This window comes from Ipomoea triloba, chromosome 1 (assembly GCF_003576645.1).
Source record: "Ipomoea triloba cultivar NCNSP0323 chromosome 1, ASM357664v1".
Classification (NCBI taxonomy): domain Eukaryota; kingdom Viridiplantae; phylum Streptophyta; class Magnoliopsida; order Solanales; family Convolvulaceae; genus Ipomoea; species Ipomoea triloba.
Window position 1 is genome coordinate 21,595,991 of NC_044916.1, and position 19,510 is coordinate 21,615,500.

Below are 19,510 nucleotides of genomic sequence, written 5' to 3' on the forward strand. Positions count from 1 at the left end.
TGGTCTCAGCTCTTGGCTCTCAACCCTTTATTCTCTGTGCCTCTTCTTTCTACTCCACGTTGGAGTACAGGGGATAGTCTAACTTATACCACCATTCTCTATTGTATCATTCAACCTATCAATCTTAGGGAATGTCAATTATGCTTAAGCACTATCATAGACTTAACGTCTTTGGATCATATGCGAGACCACTTCATTGAGTGCTCTTCTGTCACGCCTCCTTAGAGCAATGCCATTAGTGCATTTTTAGCTATAAGATAAAACGCTGCATTGAAATGGAAATTGTTGGTCCCAAGGGGATGGGGTACAAGTCTAGAGGGGGGGTGAATAGACTTGTATAAGATTTTGCAAATCTTTTCGACCTCTCGTGTGTATTGAACTTAGGATGTTTAGGTTTGATACCTCACGAGGTGAAGACAAAGTTTTATGTGCAGCGGAAATGTTATCCCCTTTTAGTTAGCACGAGTTTGAGTTAGTTCGAGAGGTGTGTTTATATGTAGTGCAATCGAGAGGTTAGCGAGAGATAAAAGCAGTAAGTAAAAGCAAGAGAGATTTTTAAGTGGTTCGGCCAACCCGCCTACGTCCACTCTTCTTCCAGAAACTCCCTGGAAGGATTGCACTAAAAACTTCCCTTTTTAGTACAATATCGAGCGCTTGAGCTTTGATCACGAAGCCCGCCTCAAGCCTCAGGTTTTTCGTCCCGCTTCTTGTTACTCCACCTCTCGAGCACTGGACCTTTGATCACCAAGCCCGCGTCAAGCCTCAGGTTTCTTTCACTCGGACAGCTGCCAGGTTACTCCCCCTCTCTTGCTTAATCCAAAGCAAGGTGTTTTTGGTTGTCACAGTTGAATGTAACAGACTCCAATCTGACCACAAGCTATCGTTGAATCAACTTCGATGTAGAGCAGCTTCGGTCACCTTCTAGATTTATAACAGTTTAAGCTTTGTAACTCTCTTAAACACTAAGATGTGTTTTCTCGCTGTTTTGAATATCAGGATGATATTCCAAGTTAAGCACTTGCACTTGAACGTTTTAACTCCTTCACCGTATTTTTTCTTCTGTGTCTTCACGTCCTTATATATGAGAGTAGAGGAATAATTCCGTTGGAGGGAAAATTATTCTGTTTGAAATTTGTCTCCCATGCTGATCATGGGTCTTGCATATTTTCAGCATATTTCATGGAGTAGTGATCTTGTAACTTGAACCTCTTTGTCTTGTAGTGAATATTCCATAGTTCACTTTCTTGAGTCCATGCTCCACTTTCGTCTTTTGGTAAAAGTTACTCTTTTTATATTCCCATTGTTCCTTGTTTGTAGGGAATCAGACCACTTCAGCATTGGTGCACCTTTTGACCGTTTGTGGTGGAAATCTGACGTGTCATCCATTTCCGCCCATTTTGAAATCCTCACGTTCGGCACCTCTTCATTATTTTATCTCCATGATATTCTTCTTTTCCAAACTTTAAGTATGCTTCCTTACCGTCATTCAGTATTACTTGAAGAAGTGTTAGTTTATCAAGACCAAGGTTGATGTCTCGATTGTTTGATGTCTCGTACTCAAGTATCGAGAGGTCTATCTCTCGAACTCTGTTTATGTCTCGAACTAGATAGCTGTATCGAGAGGTCCTACCTCTCGAACTCTGCTTATGTCTCGAGACTTAGTTGATGTCTCGCAGACCCTTATTCCTCCAGAGTTGTCCCATGCTTTCTTCTGATCTGTCTATATGATTACAACACGAGACTTCTAAGATGTTCAAACAGGTTTACCTTAAGCTTAAATATTTTCCGAGTTGAGCTCAAGTTACCCGGTTGTATTTTCGCTCTTGGTTTACTTGTCGAACTTACAGCGTTTTGCCTATGTATCGAGACTTGGGGATTTCTACTTAACAGTTGGTATCATCAAAACCTATTACATGATGTTCCTAACAATTTCCCCCTTTTTGATGATGCCAACACTTATACTTACTCTATATGGCTGATTTGATAGAAAGAATTAACATAGATTTTATTTTTCAGCGCATATGGTAAGTTTGGCAAATACTCTACTAAAACATGAATAATAGAACTCACGCAACACCCCCAGCAAAAGATATGTATATGATTATAAAAGGGAATGTTTACAAAGTAGAGTTTAGTAGAAAAGTTTCAAAGAAATAAGACCAAGAACAACATAGATATCAATACATTGAAATAAGATGGAGTTTGGACCACGAGAGCTTACTTCTTGTTGGCTTTCCTCTTCTTGTTAATGGCTTCTCGTGTCTTGATGGGGTCTTTCGGATTTACCAGGCTTAAGTATTCATCTGTGACATCTAGATGCCTGTAGTTCCTGTAGGCTTCCCCCACGAACTCACCATCAATTACTCCATCTTTCCACCAGGCAATGCATTCTTCTGGAGACATATTACTGTGTGTAGATATCCCAGTGGTTTTCAGAAGCTTGAATATCTCTAGGGTCAGAATTTGTTCAGTGTCTTCTCTGTTCCCAAACTTAAAGCTTGTCATGAGAAGATCTATCTTCCTTTCTTCTTCTGACTGTTGTTCTTGTCGTTTTCTTCTTCTTTCTCTGTCCTCTTCTCTCCTTCTCTCCATTTCCAGTGTGCGCTGGACCCTTAGGTTTTCTGCCTTTTTAGCATCCTCCATTGCTTTGCTCATGATTCTTGGTATTTTTGGAGGTGGTCCAGCTGGTTCACTTGCTGCCCTTTTCTTGCTTGTTGTATCCCCCTTCTTTTTCCCTTTATTTTCCCCCTTGTTGGCATCATCAGCACGGGAAAGAAGAATGGACATACCTTCGAAGATAGCTTGGAGCTGGGCAGGCACTTGGTTCGACAGGTCATCGAGTATGGCCTTCATCACATCCTGTCGAAGTTCACTGGAATGTTGAAAGGCTCGAAACTCTGCTCGCATCTCGGCTAATTCAGCCCTTGCACTTGCAGCCTCTGCTCGAGCTACAGCAGCTTCATCAGTGGCTTTCCGTGCTGCATCCTCAGCCCATATTGCCTGTTCGAGAAGTTCGGCATGACGGCCCTGGGATTCACTTGTGCCAGCAGCAGGCATTGCAGCATTGCGGACCACAACGAGTATTCTTTCGAGCTGAGCCATCTTCTGAGATTGATCAGCCATGAATTGACGCACTTCGCCAATGAAGACTTCTTCGGCCTGTTGATCATAGTCAGAAGTAGAAGGAGAAGAGGATCGATAGGTACCTTTTGTCGGAGGGGACTTGGGTGCTTCCAGATTTCTACCCATGACTTGCAGTTGCGAGTCCACCCCTCGATTAAGTATCTGAGGGGTCACAGGGACACCGGGTTCAGAGCTCGAAGGTGGCTCCATGTCAGGCGCTTCCCGGTTTCCACCTGAGGGATGGATCACTTCTTGCTCCTCACCTCTCGAACCTGGAGCCTCAGCTTCAGCAACTGTGGAGATAGGGTCAGCCGGAGAGGGTTCTTCGGTATTGGACGCTTCCCTGTTTCCATCCAATAGAGGTTCCCCCTCAGCATCACTTCTCGAACCAGTGCTGGGAACTTTGTCATCTGCTGGTGAGGTTGGAGACGAAGTGTCTACAGGTGCTTCCCGGTTTCCACCTTCGATGGTATCATCAGTACTCCTCGAACCAGCAGGACTTGGGGCAATCTGCCCTAAGTGCTCATTGGACTGCATTTCAGTCTGCTCCGATGAGTCTGGAATGATAATTATTTCAGGAGCAGTAGGAAAACCCGGCAGTGTGAGCAATGGAACTACACCCTCTCGAACTGTCTGAGCCTCATCGTTGTCAATCGAGGGTGTGGACGCAGGTGGTGGCAATAGTAGAACAGTGTTGGGTGCCACTCGAAGTGCTTCAGAGGTCTCGGATTCACCTCTCGAAGCTTCTACCTGTTCGTCCAGAGCAGAGTTACTGACTTGGGACAGTGGGATTGCAGCTGTTGCGATATCATCGTGAGCAACCCCAGAGGTCTCTCCTAGACCTCTCGTGAATTCAACATTCTGTCCCAAGGAGATGGCAGTGGCGAGCCTGATATCTTCTCGAAATCGAGCTTCTGTTTCAGGATCTTCTTCAGGCTCAGCTTCAACTTCTGGTGCATCAACTGCTATGCTCTTCCCTTTATCAGTTCTTCCACTGTTCAGCTTCATTACTCGTGTTTCGTGGGCAAGATCCATCAGTTGTTGAGCTGGGATCTCGGAGATGCCCAACCACTGGAGTGCAAACTGCTCTTCTGTCTCCATTTCAGCTGCTTGACTCATCAATTGAGTGAACGAACTGGTTCTCCAGTTGATCCACCTGATCACCCTGGAGAAGTCATCAAGAGTGGGTGCTTCCACTGCCAACTGAGTGGAAACTTCTTCATATAAGTCATCCCGCCCATCAGAGATGATTTCAGTGGCAGAAATTGCTTCGTCTATCTAAGCTGTGATCTCTCGACTATGCTCCAAGAGATCATCTCCCACCCTGACTGTGTAGTCTATCTCTCGAACCATCTCACGTGGTTCTTCTGCACCCCCTTGTACTGGATCACTGATCCCAGTACCTTCAACTTCTCGAACCTCCTCTCGGGGTTCAAACACAGATTCACTAGTACCCTCAGCATCATTATCAACATGAAGATCCTCACAGAAATCTCTTGATAGGGACCTGGTAGGGGGCACTCTCTCAACCTCAGTGCCTAGTGTAGCCTGAGGTTCCCCCTGGGCTTGTGCCCTGTCCTCGAAGGGTACTTGAATAACTGACGGTGTCACCTCTCGAACCTGGGTGACATCAATATTTCTNGAGATAGAAAGCAAGCAAACATGCTTTCTCTGTATGCTGATCTGGTTCGAACTCTGTCACGTACATCTCCAATCACTTGATCAGCAGGGTGATTTCTCAGCCATCTTAGGTCGGGTTATGGCTCCTCAGTTGATACTTCCATTGAAGGTTGAGATGTGGTTTGAACATCTATGATCTGGATTGGATCAACTGAGTCAGGTGCTTTCTTCTTGGTAGATTCTTCATCATCTGAATCTGACTGGAGTTCTGCTACGTCTCGAACTATCGACTGCTTGTCTTCGAGAGGTAAGTTTGATCTCTCGATAGACTGTGGCTGATCTTCCTCAGGTGCTTCCGTTGTCTTTGACGGTTGATCTGTCGATGCCCTTTCGTCAAAGGTAACATGTATGGATTCTTCAACCACCAAACTCCGTTTGTTGAAGACTCTGAATGCTTTGCTTGTCGATGAGTATCCCAGAAATACTCCATCATCTGCCTTTTCTTCAAAGGTTCTTAGTTGAGCCTTCACATTGTTGTGGATATAGCATTTGCACCCGAATGTGTGGAAGTGGCTTACATTCGGTTTTCTTTCATTCCACAACTCATATGGAGTCTTTCCAACTCCTTTTACGATCAAGGACCGATTTTGGGTGTAGCACGCTGTGTTGATTGCTTCTGCCCAAAATCCTTGTGATATGTTGGCTTGCGAGAGCATGGTTCTTGCAGCTTCCTTGAGAGTTCTGTTCCTTCTTTCAGCAACCCCGTTTTGTTGAGGCGTTCGAGCAGCTGACAGTTGATGATGAATCCCATTCTCGTTGCAGTAGCTCTCGATTACTTGATTAACGAACTCTCCTCCTTGATCTGACCGGATCTTTAGTATCGAGACATCCTTTTCAACTTGAACTTGCTTCAAGAGATTTGGCAGGGCAATTTTTGTCTCACTTTTCTTGGTTAAGAACACGGTCCATGTGAATCTTGTGTAGTCATCTACTACCACAAGAGTGTACTTCTTTCCCTTTATGCTGGGTGGATCCACTGGGCCAAATAAGTCCATGTGAAGAAGACTTAATGGTCTAGTGGATGATGTCTCGGCTTTGCTCTTGAAGGAGGATTTGATCTGTTTGCAACGTTGACATGCCTCACAAATTTTATCCTTTCGAAACGTCACTTTGGGCAGTCCTTCCACTAGGTTCCTCTTAGTAAGCTTGTTGATAGTCTTGAAGTTCAGATGACTAAGCTTACTATGCCAATCCCAGCATAAATCTTCCTTGCTTCTTGCTAGCATACATAGGGATGGTTTTGCAGACCTCCAATCCACTATGTACATGTTTCCTTTCCTTGCTGCTTCCAAGACGACTTCGAGAGATTCCTCGCTCATAATCTGACATTTGCTTTTGGTGAAGACAACCTTGTAGCCTTTGTCACAGAACTGGCTTGTACTAAGGAGATTGAACTTGAGCCCTTCAACGTAGGATACTCCCTTAATAACCAGCTCATTCTTTTGAATTTCACCAACAGCTTTTGTGCGTCCCTTCTTCTCGTTGTCGCCAAATGTCACCAAGGGACCTTCGATAGGTTGGATGTTCTCTAGCAGTGTTAGATTTCCCGTCATATGTCTCGAACATCCACTGTCAATGAACCACATGTCCCATTGGTGTCCTGAACAAGCTGCTGCTGCTTTCACTGGAGCTCGACGTCTCGGACTCCTCGATTGTCTCTCGAGTTCCTCAGCAACAAGCGCCTTTCTGCGCAGATGTTTCTTTGTATCTCCCTTGAAGCCACTTTGTGCTGGCTTCTCTTTAGGTTCCTCCTTTCTCCTGGAGTTCCTACCTTCTAGGCCTTGATACTTGCTTACCTTAGGGTAAGGACAGTCAGCCTTGAAGTGCCCCGGTCTCCTACAGTTGTAGCATAGACCTTGATCTTCTTCCTCCATTCCTCTGGATGTGTATTTCTCATTTTTCCTTCTTGAGGAGGAAGGTGAACTTGTATTGCTTTCCGGTGTCTTCTTCATGAACTTCCTGAATTTTCTTATGAAGAAAGCAAATTGTTCGTCAGATAAAAAATCAGTGGGATTAGAATCTGACCTTGAGGAGGTGGTTGGTTGGTCCGCAACCAGTGCCACATTCCGTCTGTCCACCACATCCTCATCTCTCGGAAACATCTCAAATTCGAAGGCTTTGAGATCTCTGAATAGTTGGTCGGTTGTGGTGTTCTTCAAATCGCTGTGATCACGCATTGTGATCACCTTCATTTCCCACTCCTTGGTAAGGCCTCGTAAGACCTTCAGGTTTAGCTCCTTTTGTGGAATCTCCTTCTCCAGATCACTGATCTCTATTGATAGCTTCATGAAACGAGATTCCATGCTGTCGATGCTTTCCCCTGGCTTCATCTTGAAGTCCTCGAACTTCTTCATGGCCACGGTAAGCTTGTTCTCCTTTTCCTGTTCGTCACCTTCACCAATTAACATCAAAGTATCCCATACCTCTTTCGCAGTTTTGCACTTTCTTACTTTTGGAAAGATGGTTTCGTCTATAGCTCTGAAGAGAATATCCTTGGCAATGTTGTCCAAGTTGTTTCTCTTCCTATCATCACTTGTCCATTCTTCCCTAGGTTTGGGGACATACTTTGGTGTATCTCTAGTTTGCTCAGCAGCCGTGTTTACCATCATGATCTTGACTGGTCCAGATGTTATAACTTCGGCCATCTCATCATGGAGGGCTGAAAGATACACAAGCATGCGTGTTTTCCAGTCATCGAACCTGCTAAGATCAAAGAGAAGATGTCTCGACAACATGCTGTCCATTTTAAAATTTTTTCTCGTGCTTTGAAAATATTTTCAAAAGACTTTTCAAAGAAGGATCTCTAGGCAATATAAACAAAGGTTTATATCGATCAGAGAACTCGCTCTGATACCAATTGTTGGTCCCAAGGGGATGGGGTACAAGTCTAGAGGGGGGGTGAATAGACTTGTATAAGATTTTGCAAATCTTTTCGACCTCTCGTGTGTATTGAACTTAGGATGTTTAGGTTTGATACCTCACGAGGTGAAGACAAAGTTTTATGCGCAGCGGAAATGTTATCCCCTTTTAGTTAGCACGAGTTTGAGTTAGTTCGAGAGGTGTGTTTATATGTAGTGCAATCGAGAGGTTAGCGAGAGATAAAAGCAGTAAGTAAAAGCAAGAGAGATTTTTAAGTGGTTCGGCCAACCCGCCTACGTCCACTCTTCTTCCAGAAACTCCCTGGAAGGATTGCACTAAAAACTTCCCTTTTTAGTACAATATCGAGCGCTTGAGCTTTGATCACGAAGCCCGCCTCAAGCCTCAGGTTTTTCGCCCCGCTTCTTGTTACTCCACCTCTCGAGCACTTGACCTTTGATCACCAAGCCCGCGTCAAGCCTCAGGTTTCTTTCACTCGGACAGCTGCCAGGTTACTCCACCTCTCTTGCTTAATCCAAAGCAAGGTGTTTTTGGTTGTCACAGTTGAATGTAACAGACTCCAATCTGACCACAAACTATCGTTGAATCAACTTCGATGTAGAGCAGCTTCGGTCACCTTCTAGATGTATAACAGTTTAAGCTTTGTAACTCTCTTAAACACTAAGATGTGTTTTCTCGCTGTTTTGAATATCAGGATGATATTCCAAGTTAAGCACTTGCACTTGAACGTTTTAGACAGACACCTCTTAAGAATTTCGAACTGGTTTACCCCGAATTTTTTAACTCCTTCACCGTATTTTTTCTTCTGTGTCTTCACGTCCTTATATATGAGAGTAGAGGAATAATTCCGTTGGAGGGAAAATTATTCCGTTTGAAATTTGTCTCCCATGCTGATCATGGGTCTTGCATATTTTCAGCATATTTCATGGAGTAGTGATCTTGTAACTTGAACCTCTTTGTCTTGTAGTGAATATTCCATAGTTCACTTTCTTGAGTCCATGCTCCACTTTCGTCTTTTGGTAAAAGTTACTCTTTTTATATTCCCATTGTTCCTTGTTTGTAGGGAATCAGACCACTTCAGCATTGGTGCACCTTTTGACCGTTTGTGGTGGAAATCTGACGTGTCATCCATTTTCGCCCATTTTGAAATCCTCACGTTCGGCACCTCTTCATTATTTTATCTCCATGATATTCTTCTTCTCCAAACTTTAAGTATGCTTCCTTACCGTCATTCAGTATTACTTGAAGAAGTGTTAGTTTATCAAGACCAAGGTTGATGTCTCGATTGTTTGATGTCTTGTACTCAAGTATCGAGAGGTCTATCTCTCGAACTTTGTTTATGTCTCGAACTAGATAGCTGTATCGAGAGGTCCTACCTCTCGAACTCTGCTTATGTCTCGAGACTTAGTTGATGTCTCGCAGACCCTTATTCCTCCAGAGTTGTCCCACGCTTTCTTCTGATCTGTCTATATGATTACAACACAAGACTTCTAAGATGTTCAAACAGGTTTACCTTAAGCTTAAATATTTTCCGAGTTGAGCTCAAGTTACCTGGTTGTATTTTCGCTCTTGGTTTACTTGTCGAACTTACAGCGTTTTGCCTATGTATCGAGACTTGGGGATTTCTACTTAACAGTTGGTATCATCAAAACCTATTACATGATGTTCCTAACAGAAATATCCAAATTAGTGCTTCTAAAACACACAAGAAGAAAACCGAACAAGTCCAACCGGAGCAGTTTTGTAATCACAACATTTTTGTGGCAAAACTTTAGTTTTAACTTTCATCTTACGCTTCTAGCAGGCTATTAAGTATAAATAACAGGGTGGAGCAGAAAGTTCTTTGTAGTCTAGTCGGTTAGGATACTCGGCTCTCACCCGAGAGACCCGGGTTCAATTCCCGGCAACGGAAACTCCTTTTATGCTTTGATTTTGTACCGCGCGTTCACGGCGGAGGGGAAAAAGGATATTGGGGTGAGAGAGGCTCGAACTCTCAACCTCAGGATCACTCAGAAGCTATGAGACCTACATGCTAGCCAACTGCACCACCACCCCATGTTGACACTTAGCTTTTAGAGAAGACTATTTTATAGATGTTTTGCTGGAATTGTGGGCTTTTATATTTTAGAGCAGGGGTGTAGTAAATTTAGTAATAATGTAAATAGAGATTAATGAGGGGAACTAGTATAGCTTAAATAAGAAGGGTAGGGCCTTTGTTGACACTATTCAAGGCATTAGGCTACCATGAGAGCACACTCAGGCCTTTTGGGAAGAGAAGCTAGAAAGAAGAAGAAGAAGAAAATAAAAGAAGGGAAAAGATCCTTTTTAATTATTTGTGGTCTCAGCTCTTGGCTCTCAACCCTTTATTCTCTGTGCCTCTTCTTTCTGCTCCACCTTGGAGTACAGGGGATAGTCTAACTTATACCACCATTCTCTATTGTATCATTCAACCTATCAATCTTAGGGAATGTCAATTATGCTTAAGCACTATCATAGACTTAACGTCTGTGGATCATATGCGAGACCACTTCATTGAGTGCTCTTCTGTCACGCCTCCTTAGAGCAATTCCATTAGTGCATTTTTAGCTATAAGATAAAACGCTGCATTGAAATGGAAATATCCAAATTAGTGCTTCTAAGACACACAAGAAGAAAACCGAACAAGTCCAACCGGAGCAGTTTTGTAATCACAACATTTTTGTGGCAAAACTGTAGTTTTAACTTTCATCTTACGCTTCTAGCAGGCTATTAAGTATAAATAACAGGGTGGAGCAGCAAATCCGTTGTAGTCTAGTCGGTTAGGATACTCGGCTCTCACCCGAGAGACCCGGGTTCGATTCCCGGCAACGGAAACTCCTTTTATGCTTTGATTTTGTACCGCGCGTTCACGGCGGAGGGGAAAAAGGATATTGGGGTGAGAGAGGCTCGAACTCTCAACCTCAGGATCACTCAGAAGCTATGAGACCTACGCGCTAGCCAACTACGCCACCACCCCATGTTGACACTTAGAATTAGAGAAGACTATTTTATAGATGTTTTACTGGAATTGTGGGCTTTTATACTTTAGTGCAGGGGTGTAGTAAATTTAGTAATAATGTGAATAGAGATTAATGAGGGGAACTAGTATAGCTTAAATAAGAAGGGTAGGGCCTTTGTTTACACTATTCAATGCATTAGGCTACCATGAGAGCACACTCAGGCCTTTTGGGAAGAGAAGCTAGAAAGAAGAAGAAGAAGAAAATCAAAGAAGGGAAAAGATCCTTTTTAATTATTTGTGGTCTCAGCTCTTGGCTCTCAACCCTTTATTCTCTGTGCCTCTTCTTTCTGCTCCACCTTGGAGTACAGGGGATAGTCTAACTTATACCACCATTCTCTATTGTATCATTCAACCTATCAATCTTAGGGAATGTCAATTATGCTTAAGCACTATCATAGACTTAACGTCTGTGGATCATAGGCGAGACCACTTCATTGAGTGCTCTTTTGTCACGCCTCCTTAGAGCAATGCCATTAGTGCATTTTTAGCTATAAGATAAAACGCTACATTGAAATGGAAATATCCAAATTAGTGCTTCTAAGACACACAAGAAGAAAACCGAACAAGTCCAACCGGAGCAGTTTTGTAATCACAACATTTTTGTGGCAAAACTGTAGTTTTAACTTTCATCTTACGCTTCTAGCAGGCTATTAAGTATAAATAACAGGGTGGAGCAGAAAATTCTTTGTAGTCTAGTCGGTTAGGATACTCGGCTCTCACCCGAGAGACCCGGGTTCGATTCCCGGCAACGGAAACTCCTTTTATGCTTTGATTTTGTACCGCGCGTTCACGGCGGAGGGGAAAAAGGATATTGGGGTGAGAGAGGCTCGAACTCTCAACCTCAAGATCACTCAGAAGCTATGAGACCTACGTGCTAGCCAACTGCACCACCACCCCATGTTGACACTTAGCTTTTAGAGAAAGACTGTTTTATAGATGTTTTGCTGGAATTATGGGCTTTTATATTTTAGAGCAGGGGTGTAGTAAATTTAGTAATAATCTGAATAGAGATTAATGAGGGGAACTAGTATAGCTTAAATAAGTGAATAGAGATTAATGAGGGGAACTAGTATAGCTTAAATAAGAAGGGTAGGGCCTTTGTTTACACTATTCAAGGCGTTAGGCTACCATGAGAGCACACTCAGGCCTTTTGGGAAGAGATTAGGCTACCATGAGAGCACACTCAGGCCTTTTGGGAAGAGAAGCTAGAAAGAAGAAGAAGAAGAAAATAATTTTGGGAAGAGAAGCTAGAAAGAAGAAGAAGAAGAAAATAAAAGAAGGGAGAGAAGCTAGAAAGAAGAAGAAGAAGAAAATAAAAGAAGGGAAAAGATCCTTTTTAATTATTTGTGGTCTCAGCTCTTGGCTCTCAACCCTTTATTATCTGTGCCTCTTCTTTCTGCTCCACCTTGGAGTACAGGGGATAGTCTAACTTATACCACCATTCTCTATTGTATCATTCAACCTATCAATCTTAGGGAATGTCAATTATGCTTAAGCACTATCATAGACTTAACGTCTGTGGATCATAGGCGAGACCACTTCATTGAGTGCTCTTTTGTCACGCCTCCTTAGAGCAATGCCATTAGTGCATTTTTAGCTATAAGATAAAACGCTGCATTGAAATGGAAATATCCAAATTAGTGCTTCTAAGACACACAAGAAGAAAACCGAACAAGTCCAACAGGAGCAGTTTTGTAATCACAACATTTTTGTGGCAAAACTGTAGTTTTAACTTTCATCTTACGCTTCTAACAGGCTATTAAGTATAAATAACAGGGTGGAGCAGAAAATTCTTTGTAGTCTAGTCGGTTAGGATACTCGGCTCTCACCCGAGAGACCCGGGTTCGATTCCCGGCAACGGAAACTCCTTTTATGCTTTGATTTTGTACCGCGCGTTCACGGCGGAGGGGAAAAAGGATATTGGGGTGAGAGAGGCTCGAACTCTCAACCTCAAGATCACTCAGAAGCTATGAGACCTACGTGCTAGCCAACTGCACCACCACCCCATGTTAATACTTAGCTTTTAGAGAAGACTGTTTTATAGATGTTTTGCTGGAATTGTGGGCTTTTATATTTTAGAGCAGGGGTGTAGTAAATTTAGTAATAATGTGAATAGAGATTAATGAGGGGAACTAGTATAGCTTAAATAAGAAGGGTAGAGCCTTTGTTTACACTATTCAAGGCGTTAGGCTACCATGAGAGCACACTCAGGCCTTTTGGGAAGAGAAGCTAGAAAGAAGAAGAAGAAGAAAATAAAAGAAGGGAAAAGATCCTTTTTAATTATTTGTGGTCTCAGCTCTTGGCTCTCAACCCTTTATTCTCTGTGCCTCTTCTTTCTGCTCCACCTTGGAGTACAGGGGATAGTCTAACTTATACCACCATTCTCTATTGTATCATTCAACCTATCAATCTTAGGGAATGTCAATTATGCTTAAGCACTATCATAGACTTAACGTCTGTGGATCATAGGCGAGACCACTTCATTGAGTGCTCTTCTGTCACGCCTCCTTAGAGCAATTCCATTAGTGCATTTTTAGCTATAAGATAAAACGCTATCCCCTGTACTCCAAGGTGGAGCAGAAAGAAGAGGCACAGAGAATAAAGGGTTGAGAGCCAAGAGCTGAGACCACAAATAATTAAAAAGGATCTTTTCCCTTCTTTGACTTTGTTCTTCTTCTTCTTTCTAGCTTCTCTTCCCAAAAGGCCTGAGTGTGCTCTCAAGGTAGCCTAATGCCGTGAATAGTGTAAACAAAGGCCCTACCCTTCTTATTTAAGCTATACTAGTTCCCCTCATTAATCTCTATTCACATTATTACTAAATTTACTACACCCCTGCTCTAAAATATAAAAGCCCACAATTCCAGCAAAACATCTATAAAATAGTCTTCTCTAAAAGCTAAGTGTCAACATGGGGTGGTGGCGCAGTTGGCTAGCGTGTAGGTCTCATAGCTTCTGAGTGATCCTGAGGTTGAGAGTTCGAGCCTCTCTCACCCCAATATCCTTTTTCCGCTCCGCCGTGAACGCGCGGTACAAAATCAAAGCATAAAAGGAGTTTCCGTTGTCGAGAATCGAACCCGAGTCTCTCGGGTGAGAGCCAAGTATCCTAACCGACTAGACTACAACGGATTTGCTGCTCCAGCCTGTTATTTATACTTAATAGCCTGCTAGAAGCGTAAGATGAAAGTTAAAACTACAGTTTTGCCACAAAAATGCTGTGATTACAAAACTTCTCCGGTTGGACTTGTTCGGTTTTCTTCTTCTGTGTCTTAGAAGCACTAATTTGGATATTTCCATTTCAATGCAGCATTTTATCTTATAGCTAAAAATGCACTAATGGAATTGCTCTATGGAGGCGTGACAGAAGAGCACTCAATGAAGTGGTCTCGCCTATGATCCACAGACGTTAAGTCTATGATAGTGCTTAAGCATAATTGACATTCCCTAAGATTGATAGGTTGAATGATACAATAGAGAATGGTGGTATAAGTTAGACTATCCCCTGTACTCCAAGGTGGAGCAGAAAGAAGAGGCACAGAGAATAAAGGGTTGAGAGCCAAGAGCTGAGACCACAAATAATTAAAAAGGATCTTTTCCCTTCTTCGATTTTCTTCTTCTTCTTCTTCTTTCTAGCTTCTGTTCCCAAAAGGCCTGAGTGTGCTCTCATGGTAGCCTAATGCCTTGAATAGTGTAAACAAAGTCCCTACCCTTCTTATTTAAGCTATACTAGTTCCCCTCATTAATCTCTATTCACATTATTACTAAATTTACTACACCCCTGCTCTAAAATATAAAAGCCCACAATTCCAGCAAAACATCTATAAAACAGTCCTCTCTAAAAGCTAAGTGTCAACATGGGGTGGTGGCGAAGTTGGCTAGCGCGTAGGTCTCATAGCTTCTGAGTGATCCTGAGGTTGAGAGTTCCAGCCTCTCTCACCCCAATATCCTTTTTCCGCTCCGCCGTGAACGCGCGGTACAAAATCAAAGCATAACAGGAGTTTCCGTTGTCGAGAATCGAACCCGAGTCTCTTAGGTGAGAGCCAAGTATCCTAACCGACTAGACTACAACGGATTTGCTACTCCAGCCTGTTATTTATACTTAATAGCCTGCTAGAAGCGTAAGATGAAAGTTAAAACTACAGTTTTGCCACAAAAATGCTGTGATTACAAAACTGCTCCGGTTGGACTTGTTCGGTTTTCTTCTTGTGTGTCTTAGAAGCACTAATTTGGATATTTCCATTTCAATGCAGCGTTTTATCTTATAGCTAAAAATGCACTAATGGAATTGCTCTAAGGAGGCGCGACAGAAGAGCACTCAATGAAGTGGTCTCGCCTATGATCCACAGACGTTAAGTCTATGATAGTGCTTAAGGATAATTGACATTCCCTAAGATTGATAGGTTGAATGATACAATAGAGAATGGTGGTATAAGTTAGACTATCCCCTGTACTCCAAGGTGGAGCAGAAAGAAGAGGCACAGAGAAAGGTGGAGCAGAAAGAAGAGGCACAGAGAATAAAGGGTTGAGAGCCAAGAGCTGAGACAACAAATAATTAAAAAGGATCTTTTCCCTTCTTTGATTTTCTTACAAATAATTAAAAAGGATCTTTTCCCTTCTTTGATTTTCTTCCAAATAATTAAAAAGGATCTTTTCCCTTCTTTGATTTTCTTCTTCTTCTTCTTTCTAGCTTCTCTTCCCAAAAGGCCTGAGTGTGCTCTCATGGTAGATTAGGATACTCGGCTCTCACCTGAGAGACCCGGGTTCAATTCCCGGCAACGGAAACTCCTTTTAGAGAGACCCGGGTTCAATTCCCGGCAACGGAAACTCCTTTTATGCTTTGATTTTGTACCGCGCGTTCACGGCGGAGGCCTTTTATGCTTTGATTTTGTACCGCGCGTTCACGGCGGAGGGGAAAAGGGATATTGGGGTGAGAGAGGCTCGAACTCTCAACCTCAGGATCACTCAGAAGCTATGAGACCTACGCGCTAGCCAACTACGCCACCACCCCATGTTGACACTTAGCTTTTAGAGAAGACTATTTTATAGATGTTTTACTGGAATTGTGGGCTTTTATACTTTAGAGCTGGGGTGTAGTAAATTTAGTAATAATGTGAATAGAGATTAATGAGGGGAACTAGTATAGCTTAAATAAGAAGGGTAGGGCCTTTGTTTACACTATTTAAGGCGTTAGGCTACCATGAGAGCACACTCAGGCCTTTTGGGAAGAGAAGCTAGAAAGAAGAAGAAGAAGAAAATCAAAGAAGGGAAAAGATCCTTTTTAATTATTTGTGGTCTCAGCTCTTGGCTCTCAACCCTTTATTCTCTGTGCCTCTTCTTTCTGCTCCACCTTGGAGTACAGGGGATAGTCTAACTTATACCACCATTCTCTATTGTATCATTCAACCTATCAATCTTAGGGAATGTCAATTATGCTTAAGCACTATCATAGACTTAACGTCTGTGGATCATAGGCGAGACCACTTCATTGAGTGCTCTTCTGTCAAGCCTCCTTAGAGCAATGCCATTAGTGCATTTTTAGCTATAAGATAAAACGCTGCATTGAAATGGAAATATCCAAATTAGTGCTTCTAAGACACACAAGAAGAAAACCGAACAAGTCCAACCGGAGCAGTTTTGTAATCACAACATTTTTGTGGCAAAACTGTAGTTTTAACTTTCATCTTACGCTTCTAGCAGGCTATTAAGTATAAATAACAGGGTGGAGCAGCAAATCCGTTGTAGTCTAGTCGGTTAGGATACTCGGCTCTCACCCGAGAGACCCGGGTTCGATTCCCGGCAACGGAAACTCCTTTTATGCTTTGATTTTGTACCGCGCGTTCACGGCGGAGGGGAAAAAGGATACTGGGGTGAGGGAGGCTGGAACTCTCAACCTCAGGATCACTCAGAAGCTATTAGACCTACGCGCTAGCCAACTTCGCCACCACCCCATGTTGACACTTAGCTTTTAGAGAAGACTGTTTTATAGATGTTTTGCTGGAATTGTGGGCTTTTATATTTTAGAGCAGGGGTGTAGTAAATTTAGTAATAATGTGAATAGAGATTAATGAGGGGAACTAGTATAGCTTAAATAAGAAGGGTAGGGCCTTTTTTTACACTATTCAAGGAATTAGGCTACCATGAGAGCACACTCAGGCCTTTTGGGAAGAGAAGCTAGAAAGAAGAAGAAGAAGAAAATCAAAGAAGGGAAAAGATCCTTTTTAATTATTTGTGGTCTCAGCTCTTGGCTCTCAACCCTTTATTCTCTGTGCCTCTTCTTTCTGCTCCACCTTGGAGTACAGGGGATAGTCTAACTTATACCACCATTCTCTATTGTATCATTCAACCTATCAATCTTAGGGAATATCAATTATGCTTAAGCACTATCATAGACTTAACGTCTGTGGATCATAGGCGAGACCACTTCATTGAGTGCTCTTCTGTCACGCCTCCTTAGAGCAATGCCATTAGTGCATTTTTAGCTATAAGATAAAACGCTGCATTGAAATGGAAATATACAAATTAGTGCTTCTAAGACACACAAGAAGAAAACCGAACAAGTCCAACCGGAGCAGTTTTGTAATCACAACATTTTTGTGGCAAAACTGTAGTTTTAACTTTCATCTTACGCTTCTAGCAGGCTATTAAGTATAAATAACAGGGTGGAGCAGCAAATCCGTTGTAGTCTAGTCGGTTAGGATACTCGGCTCTCACCCGAGAGACCCGGGTTCGATTCCCGGCAACGGAAACTCCTTTTATGCTTTGATTTTGTACCGCGCGTTCACGGCGGAGGGGAAAAAGGATATTGGGGTGAGAGAGGCTCGAACTCTCAACCTCAGGATCACTCAGAAGCTATGAGACCTACGCGCTAGCCAACTGCGCCACCACCCCATGTTGACACTTAGCTTTTAGAGAAGACTGTTTTATAGATGTTTTGCTGGAATTGTGGGCTTTTATATTTTAGAGCAGGGGTGTAGTAAATTTAGTAATAATGTGAATAGAGATTAATGAGGGGAACTAGTATAGCTTAAATAAGAAGGGTAGGGCCTTTTTTACACTATTCAAGGCATTAGGCTACCATGAGAGCACACTCAGGCCTTTTGGGAAGAGAAGCTAGAAAGAAGAAGAAGAAGAAAATCAAAGAAGGGAAAAGATCCTTTTTAATTATTTGTGGTCTCAGCTCTTGGCTCTCAACCCTTTATTCTCTGTGCCTCTTCTTTCTGCTCCACCTTGGAGTACAGGGGATAGTCTAACTTATACCACCATTTTCTATTGTATCATTCAACCTATCAATCTTAGGGAATGTCAGTTAAGCTTAAGCACTATCATAGACTTAACGGCTGTGGATCATAGGCGAGACCACTTCATTGAGTGCTTTTCTGTCACGCCTCCTTAGAGCAATGCCATTAGTGCATTTTTAGCTATAAGATAAAACGCTGCATTGAAATGGAAATATCCAAATTAGTGCTTCTAAGACACACAAGAAGAAAACCGAACAAGTCCAACCGGAGCAGTTTTGTAATCACAACATTTTTGTGGCAAAACTGTAGTTTTAACTTTCATCTTACGCTTCTAGCAGGCTATTAAGTATAAATAACAGGGTGGAGCAGCAAATCCGTTGTAGTCTAGTCGGTTAGGATACTCGGCTCTCACCCGAGAGACCCGGGTTCGATTCCCGGCAACGGAAACTCCTTTTATGCTTTGATTTTGTACCGCGCGTTCACGGCGGAGGGGAAAAAGGATATTGGGGTGAGAGAGGCTCGAACTCTCAACCTCAGGATCACTCAGAAGCTATGAGACCTACACGCTAGCCAACTGCGCCACCACCCCATGTTGACACTTAGCTTTTAGAGAAGACTGTTTTATAGATGTTTTGCTGGAATTGTGGGCTTTTATATTTTAGAGCAGGGGTGTAGTAAATTTAGTAATAATGTGAATAGAGATTAATGAGGGGAACTAGTATAGCTTAAATAAGAAGGGTAGGGCCTTTTTTTACACTATTCAAGGCATTAGGCTACCATGAGAGCACACTCAGGCCTTTTGGGAAGAGAAGCTAGAAAGAAGAAGAAGAAGAAAATCAAAGAAGGGAAAAGATCCTTTTTAATTATTTGTGGTCTCAGCTCTTGGCTCTCAACCCTTTATTCTCTGTGCCTCTTCTTTCTGCTCCACCTTGGAGTACAGGGGATAGTCTAACTTATACCACCATTCTCTATTGTATCATTCAACCTATCAATCTTAGGGAATGTCAATTATGCTTAAGCACTATCATAGACTTAACGTCTGTGGATCATAGGCGAGACCACTTCATTGAGTGCTCTTCTGTCACGCCTCCTTAGAGCAATGCCATTAGTGCATTTTTAGCTATAAGATAAAACGCTGCATTGAAATGGAAATATCCAAATTAGTGCTTCTAAGACACACAAGAAGAAAACCGAACAAGTCCAACCGGAGCAGTTTTGTAATCACAACATTTTTGTGGCAAAACTGTAGTTTTAACTTTCATCTTACGCTTCTAGCAGGCTATTAAGTATAAATAACAGGGTGGAGCAGCAAATCCGTTGTAGTCTAGTCGGTTAGGATACTCGGCTCTCACCCGAGAGACCCGGGTTCGATTCCCGGCAACGGAAACTCCTTTTATGCTTTGATTTTGTACCGCGCGTTTACGGCGGAGGGGAAAAAGGATATTGGGGTGAGAGAGGCTGGAACTCTCAACCTCAGGATCACTCAGAAGCTATGAGACCTACGCGCTAGCCAACTTCGCCACCACCCCATGTTGACACTTAGCTTTTAGAGAAGACT

General features: G+C 42.7%; 10 non-coding genes across 10 annotated transcripts; 8 read left to right on the top strand and 2 right to left on the bottom strand.

The window, feature by feature from the left end:
- Nucleotides 1–9,519: 9,519 nt before the first annotated feature.
- TRNAE-CUC lies at nt 9,520–9,592 on the top strand. The gene has a single exon. It is a non-coding gene; the product is annotated as a tRNA-Glu (tRNA).
- An 867-nt stretch (nt 9,593–10,459) lies between these two features.
- On the top strand, nt 10,460–10,532 carry TRNAE-CUC. Its single transcript has one exon. It is a non-coding gene; the product is annotated as a tRNA-Glu (tRNA).
- Nucleotides 10,533–11,398: 866 nt separating this feature from the next.
- On the top strand, nt 11,399–11,471 carry TRNAE-CUC. Its single transcript has one exon. It is a non-coding gene; the product is annotated as a tRNA-Glu (tRNA).
- Nucleotides 11,472–12,507: 1,036 nt separating this feature from the next.
- On the top strand, nt 12,508–12,580 carry TRNAE-CUC. Its single transcript has one exon. It is a non-coding gene; the product is annotated as a tRNA-Glu (tRNA).
- Nucleotides 12,581–13,770: 1,190 nt separating this feature from the next.
- TRNAE-CUC lies at nt 13,771–13,843 on the bottom strand. The gene has a single exon. It is a non-coding gene; the product is annotated as a tRNA-Glu (tRNA).
- An 870-nt stretch (nt 13,844–14,713) lies between these two features.
- TRNAE-CUC lies at nt 14,714–14,786 on the bottom strand. The gene has a single exon. It is a non-coding gene; the product is annotated as a tRNA-Glu (tRNA).
- Nucleotides 14,787–16,446: 1,660 nt separating this feature from the next.
- Nucleotides 16,447–16,519, top strand: TRNAE-CUC. The gene has a single exon. It is a non-coding gene; the product is annotated as a tRNA-Glu (tRNA).
- An 867-nt stretch (nt 16,520–17,386) lies between these two features.
- TRNAE-CUC lies at nt 17,387–17,459 on the top strand. Its single transcript has one exon. It is a non-coding gene; the product is annotated as a tRNA-Glu (tRNA).
- An 866-nt stretch (nt 17,460–18,325) lies between these two features.
- TRNAE-CUC lies at nt 18,326–18,398 on the top strand. The gene has a single exon. It is a non-coding gene; the product is annotated as a tRNA-Glu (tRNA).
- An 867-nt stretch (nt 18,399–19,265) lies between these two features.
- TRNAE-CUC lies at nt 19,266–19,338 on the top strand. Its single transcript has one exon. It is a non-coding gene; the product is annotated as a tRNA-Glu (tRNA).
- The last annotated feature ends 172 nt before the right edge of the window (nt 19,339–19,510 follow it).